The 6,945-nt window shown below is 40.9% G+C and overlaps 1 pseudogene across 1 annotated transcript; it reads right to left on the bottom strand.

The window, feature by feature from the left end:
* Positions 1-908: 908 nt before the first annotated feature.
* Positions 909-3,552, bottom strand: LOC308354247 (coatomer subunit gamma-1-like; annotated as a pseudogene). The gene has a single exon. The product of its transcript is annotated as a coatomer subunit gamma-1-like (transcript).
* Positions 3,553-6,945: the final 3,393 nt, after the last annotated feature.

Here is a 6,945-nt window from a genome sequence, read left to right as displayed (position 1 = left end):
TCTAATTATTTTTCATGGAGGCATTTCCTATTTTGAGATCCTAAAATCATGAGGCTAAGCATTTTAACAGGTGACTGGGGGCTTTGAGGTGAAAGCCATAGAGACTTGCCAGCTGTCCCCAGGGATAAGGGACTTAACCCTGATATTTTCTGTAGGAACTTCCCTTTCTGCATCAGCCCTAAAGTGGTGGTTGGATTCCACCAAAATAATTGAGCCTATACATTTGGCTGCACCTGTTTTCTCAAAAATAAGGGTTTTCTCCATTATTTTGTTTTTGCTCTGCTTTTCCCTAGGGACCTTGCTTTGCAAATTATTCCAATACCGTCACCACAAGGTAATGTGTCAGTTGTAAGATTCCTGACTTGAGAAACAAGCTCAAATGCCTCCAGTGCCTAACCACGAGTTCTCTGTGGGACATCTCAGAATCCTGGGGACGATGTTAAAGACAAGGTATGTCAAGCCACAAAGTTCCAGAATTATCGCTAACATTCATCTCTGTGAGGAGGCCTTGCTTAAGCTTCATTAACACAAATTCTGATAAGTTGACCCTTTTGTAAAATCCCAAATGTCCGTGTGTATTTATTCCTACAACTTCTTAACATTCTTTCATTTATGTATTTATTTTAAAACAATGTACTGGTTTATTTATAAGGATAAGATTATTTCCTTGGTAATAAATTCAAGAGGAGGTGAGAGCATTCTATTCATTTGGATGTCCCTTCCCTAACAAGCAGGGCAGCAGGTTCTAGGACAAGCTAAAATCATCCCCTATTGAAAAAAAGGGGAAAAAAAAAAGTTACTCCTTAAAAGTCCTGGGGCAGGGGTTAAACAAATATTTATTTTTTATTTTTTTAATTTTATTATTATTATTATTATTTTTAGTGATTTCTGTTTTTGAATACTGAGGCTTAGGAAGAAGTTTCCACTGGGTTCAGGAGGAAGGTGTGACTTCTGCATAGTGTTGGAGGGGTAAGGGTAAGAGTAGGGCCCATGCAGTCTGGCCTGTTAGCCACAGAAGCCCAGATGATGTCTACTGGCTTCTCCTCCGAACTTTTTGTTGTCATCTGCTTTCTTACTGCATCCAAAAGCAGCAGTTGGGAGCACACAAAGATGTCGTGACCATCCTGGAACACACCAGCCAGGAGCAATGTGTGGGTGTTCTTGTTATCCAGAACTTTGTCTGAGCTCCACAAGGGGACATTCCCAGGAATTTCACCATATTGCCCATAGTCTCTTCAAGTGTCTTGAGGGTAGACTAGGTGAATGTTTCCTCCTTCTCAATTTCATTCTCTACCTCAACTCAGGTCAACTTCATGACCTTTTGGATGCGATCAGCAATGATGACTTCCAGATCTTCCAGCACATATTCATCTTCATAGCCTTCATCATCAGTCTCCCCAATGGTGGGGTCACAGTCCTACAGTGAACTTCATTATGCAGCTGAATGTGCAGGCCACAGCCGTGGGGTCTTCCTTAGGCAGTGCCACCAGTATGCAACAGGTCCCAGGCTGGTTGTAGGGTAAGCTTTGGGCAGACATGTGACAGAGCACCTTGTAGGCTTCAGTGGGCTCCACCTGCACTGTACCATTCTCCAAAGTCTGTTCATCGAGTGTGTTTGTGCAGTTAAACTGGAACACCATGTGGTCAGTGAAAGTGTGTTTGGTACTATGATAACATACTCTGTCTCTGACTCAGTGAGGGTCACAGCAAGGACTTGAAGAGGGGAACCCACCCATGGAACTCTGCTACTTTTGCTAGTTGCTTCTGGAAGATCCCTTGCCAGGTGGCTGCTACTTTCTCAGGCTGCTTGGCATCTGTAATGGGGGTGCATTTGGTTCTCTGCTCTGCCATTGACACGGTGGCCAGGGGAACAGACTTGAGGTTTAAAGGTTTTTTGGATGGCTCTAGGGTATACTGCTTCAGAGCTCTCTCCAGACCAGTGATGGAAACAGTCAGACCATTTAGGATATAGCCTGAATTGAGGGCCTTCTGCTTCTGCTCCAGGATATTGAGATAGTAGGTAGATTGGTCCCTTACTTCACTGTCATCATTCATCACACATCTCTTCAGCAACATCAGGATACTTAGTGACATCTCTTCTTTCTGAGCTCCAGATTTGGGCAGAACACTCACAGCACTTGTCCTGACCTCCTTATGCTCCAGGATCAAGCAGTCATACATGAAGCATGCACATGGAGGGATTGTTGGTCTTCGGTCACTCCTGGCCCAGGAGATTCAGGACATGGGTGGCCAACATGGTGAACTTGAAGTCCTCGATGAACTCATATAGGTCCTGAAGCCTGATCTCCTTGTTTTCTGGGTTCTTCTCAGTGATTCCGATAATGCAGTCTATGATGGCCTATTCATACTCAAAACCACCCTCTTCCCACAGCATGGTGAATAGGAAGTTCATGACCACAGAGGATTCTTCTGACACATGGCAGTCTGGACCACCGCAACTTTGAACTCATCCAAGATCTCCAACATGAAGGATGAGATCTGCTTCATGAGGCAGATTTGTTCTCAGTCTTTAGGAGTATGGTGATGGCCATTGTGGTGATGCTGCAATTCAAATATGCAACCAGCTTCTCCAGCTTCAGACTGCAGGCCATCGCTGCTGACAGATTCCCCATGGCCACTTTATTGAGGGTGTGCACAGCAATGACCTTGGGTGAACTGCAGAAAAGCTGAAGCATTGACAGAGCTGGGACCAGCTTTTTGGCACTGCAGCCTGGCAGATTCACAATGGACAAGACAGCTTTGTATACCATCATCTTGCATTTGTTGGGCAAGAAGCTAACAGTGAAGTCAAACAGTGGGCTGTCCTGGCTGCCATCCTCCTCCTCCAACTGCTTGCAACCACCTGGATCATCATGCAGTAGGCAGAGGGAGACTTGAGACTATGCTGGGTGAACTTGTTAATCAGCTTATTGACAGCCAGGTGGTCATTCTTATGTACATGGTTGAGGAACCCCAGCGCATAGTGCTGGGCCATGGGGTTATCACTGGATGCCACCTACTAGGCGTCATTCACCCAGAGCTTGACCTCATCAAAGCTGCACTCCAGCAGGTACAGGGAGGATACCAGGGAAGTGATGGAGACACTGGGCACCTTGGCCATGATGGCCTGCTTCATGTAGTGCTCAATAGCCTGCAGCATGGTGCTATCACTGATCTGGCAAAGGGAATGTAGAGCCAGGCCCTGGTGCTGTCTTCTTTCCTGGTCATGTCCTTTGTCGGGCTTCTGGTGATGATAATGTCATCCTCATCAATGCAAGATATATCCTTGATGACTAAGTAGTACATCCAATGGAGTATGGGATCATTGAACTGAAAGAGCTCAGTCATGGCAAAGAAGGCCCTGGTCACGTCAGTGGTCCCTAGGTTTATGAAGTAAGGGAACTTGGTGAGGATGTGTGCAAATTTCCAAGGGCTGACCTGAGTGTCAATAAACACATGGACCTCCTGGAGTACTGCGCTCTTCTCAAGATGCTGGGATGGGTTAGAGTCTCCTCCTGATTCCTTGTCTCTCTTGTTGAATTGTCGCAGCATGGTGGTGTCGGCCAGGTGCAGAGTAATAGCACCTGTTAGACAGGTGCCGTGAGCATTAGTAGTATGGTTGCGGTTCCACAAAGGCCACCTCCCTGCGGCCACATCACCCTGCATGTTAACATTCTCTTAGCGTAAACTTTCAACAAAAGAAAGAAAGAAAGAAAGAAAGAATAGAAGAAGGAAAAAAGAAAAGGAAAGGAAAATGAAATATAAGTATTTTGGTAACCCCCACTCAGACCTTTGACCTGAACCAGGCTTCTACCTAGATAAATGTGGGTGTAGTCAAGATGGAAAAGCTTATTTTATCAGGTTAGAACATAGACAAAGCCTCCAAGTGTAGATGGTTTTAAACGCCACCGTGAAAATCTCCAAGATCTATAACCTCTACGGCATTTTAATAAGATTGTTCATCTGATTTAATCAGTTAGAAACTTCCTTAAAAAATGTGCAGATCTACGAATGACAGCTGTGGCAGCTTTGGGCAATGGGGAATTTTGTAATATGCAGTTGTAGAAATGTAAAGGGACTGAGTTCTGCCCATTTACTACCGCAAGGATATCCACACAACCTTAGCAAAAACTAACTGAATTCACTCCCATGCCACACGGGTTACAGGGTTCCCACCAGCAGGCAGTATCATCATACAGGAGCTCAAAATAACCTTTAAATTGGCATGTAGGGAAGTGATAATTCAGTAATGCAGAAAGCAATTCAGAAAGGTGTATATTTTAATTTTTGTTATGTAGGAAATTCAAAGCAATATTGCAAATTCAGACTTGTCTGATCACATTTGGAGATTTAACAAGGCAATCCTTAAGGGCTAAATATGCAACATTATTTAAGTGGTTAGTGGGAAAGAAGAGGATAAAAAGTATCTAGGCTGTTGGCTGCACCCCAGTTTTTATGAGACTAAGATCCATAAGCCACATACATGTATGTGTATGTGTATGTACATTGTATGTGTATGACACACATACAAAACCAGAAAAACATGGGTTGTCAGTGAAAGTGTTATCAATATGTCAATATCCCAATATTTATTGTATTGAATTATTGTATTATTGTATTGAATAATGTACTTTGAGCTAAGTCTATTGTAAACAATGAAAAGTAAGAGTGACTTCCCTTCTGGGGCTTAGAATCTCACTGAGAAAATCAGGCTAGCACTACATGATACAACTAACAAAAAATTGAGTATGTAACATTTTATACTGACTAAATAGTAAACACACTAGGAGCAAAAGGAAAGGACATAACCTGTATGATTAATCTGGTATTGGCAGTCTTCTAAGTAACTTGAAATAGCTGAAGTCCTAAACGCAGAGAGCACAGAACTGCAGAGCCCACCAGAAGCTGAGAGTAGGTGTAAGTGATTGCCTAGAGATTGGTAGAGCACCGTCACTTCAGATGAAGTGTGGCTTTATGAGAGGAAGGGATATGAAGTGCTTCTGTTAGATCTTTTCCTTTGTTTCACATTTCCGTCTCTGACACCTCACATCTCCAATATCCCAGAGATCTCCAAAGGTCTTTCCTTCTTTGCTGTGCATCTTGGTATTTTTCTAAATTCTCTCTGATGAGACAGTTTTGTCCACTCCCACAAGACCAACTGGAAGACATTTTGCATTTGCATGTAGTGCTAAAAATAGCCAAGTTGGCAAGAGTTGGCATCTGCAAATCTGCAATGGCAGTTCCTCTCCATGACACCCTCTTTAGGGAGCCAGTCCCTGTGACCTCCAACTTCCACCATCTCTAACTCCAGGAAGGATGCAGTTTGGAGGAAGAGGTGAGAATTGATGGGAAAATGATTTGAAATTATTGTTATAGGAATTTTTTTTGGAATTTTTGTTATTCTCATCAACTATCTACTGGAATTATTTAAACTAAATAGAGTTATTTGAAATCCTCCAAGTTTCAGTAGCAAAGCAATAGTTTAAGCAGTGAACACCTGTGCTTATAATGTATATATTTACATAACACAGTTGTAAGTTAAAACAAAATGTATCATAAGCATGCCTAGCTAACAAAATCTTTTATGTTATGTTAGTATAATCATGAGCATTCTAGTAATTTCCTAGAAGGAATATTTTCATAAAGAATATAAAGATTAATTTTATGCTACTTGCTATAATGATTTTTAAAAATCTGAACTAATAGTTTGAAGTTGGCTTTATTATGGCTTTTTTTTTTCTTTTTCCTTTTTTTTTTTCCAAAGATTTTATCTATTCATTTGACAGACAGATCACAAGTAGGCAGACAGAGGGAGAAGGGAGGAAGCAGGCTCCCTGCTGAGCAGAGAGCCCGATGCGGGGCTCAATCCCAGGACGCCGGGATCACGACCCCAGCCGAAGGCAGAGGCTTTAACCCACTGAGCCACCCAGGTGCCCCTATTATGGTTTTTTATACTTTATAAATGTTCATTTATGATTTAACAACTGTGGTAATATTTGTAATCTCCACATATATGTTCTTTTTAAAGAGATTTTCCCCAATTTATGCAACTGATTGTCTCACCTGTTTCCTGTTTTTTATACTATGGCTTTCTGTTTACTGCTTGCATTCTTGAGAGATTTCTTTGCATTTTTCTCTTTGACAGGACTATGGGAAATCTACTCTTTAGTACTTTTATAGAAGGAAGAACACCAAAGCGTATAGAAACTAAGATTATTAGCGGAGAAGAGCACAGTGGATTATCCTGCTTTGAATTAGATGTTCTGGCAGCTAGTCATTTTTATATTATCGCTTAATTTAATGTACATAAAATGTATTTACAATAGAAATTGAAGACTAATAAAAAGAGAGTGTCTTTGAATTATAGAGACAGAAACTTTTCAGTAAGAGCTCTTGAAAACATTAGCAGACTATTCCAACATGTCTAAAATTTGTTTAAAATGTAAGTGAATTATTCTACTGGGTATCAAAAATACTTTTCTAAGACTACATTCAAAGAAAAAAATGTTATGATATTACAGATGCAATTTTTTTAAATAGTAAGGAGAGCTATTACATTTATGAATTATTTCCATCCAGACAATTGTTTGAACAACTTTTACTAGCACTTAAAAATGTACTTCTACCTTAATGGCACAAAACGATGGATTGCAGTTTTTGTGAGTTCGTGTTGATAAATCTGTCATTTACCAGTGGTTAGCAACTAATTTTCAGACCTTCCTAATGCAAAGCATATCCCATTAAGTTTAAAAATTCATTAACGCTTCCATGTGCCAGATGGCACAATGTAAAAAATGTTTGAAGTACACAGCAATTAAAACTCTTAAACATATAATAACCTAGCCGGCAATTTGTTATATATATTGCATGTTAGAACACCACAAAATGCTGGCTACATAATATCCATCTGTGAATATATTGAATTTCTAAAAACATAACTAAATA

The sequence above is a fragment of the Martes martes genome (genome assembly GCF_963455335.1).
Source record: "Martes martes genome assembly, chromosome: 13".
Classification (NCBI taxonomy): domain Eukaryota; kingdom Metazoa; phylum Chordata; class Mammalia; order Carnivora; family Mustelidae; genus Martes; species Martes martes.
The sequence above is the reverse complement of the archived record's forward strand: the minus strand, read 5'-3'. Positions and strand labels throughout refer to the sequence as shown.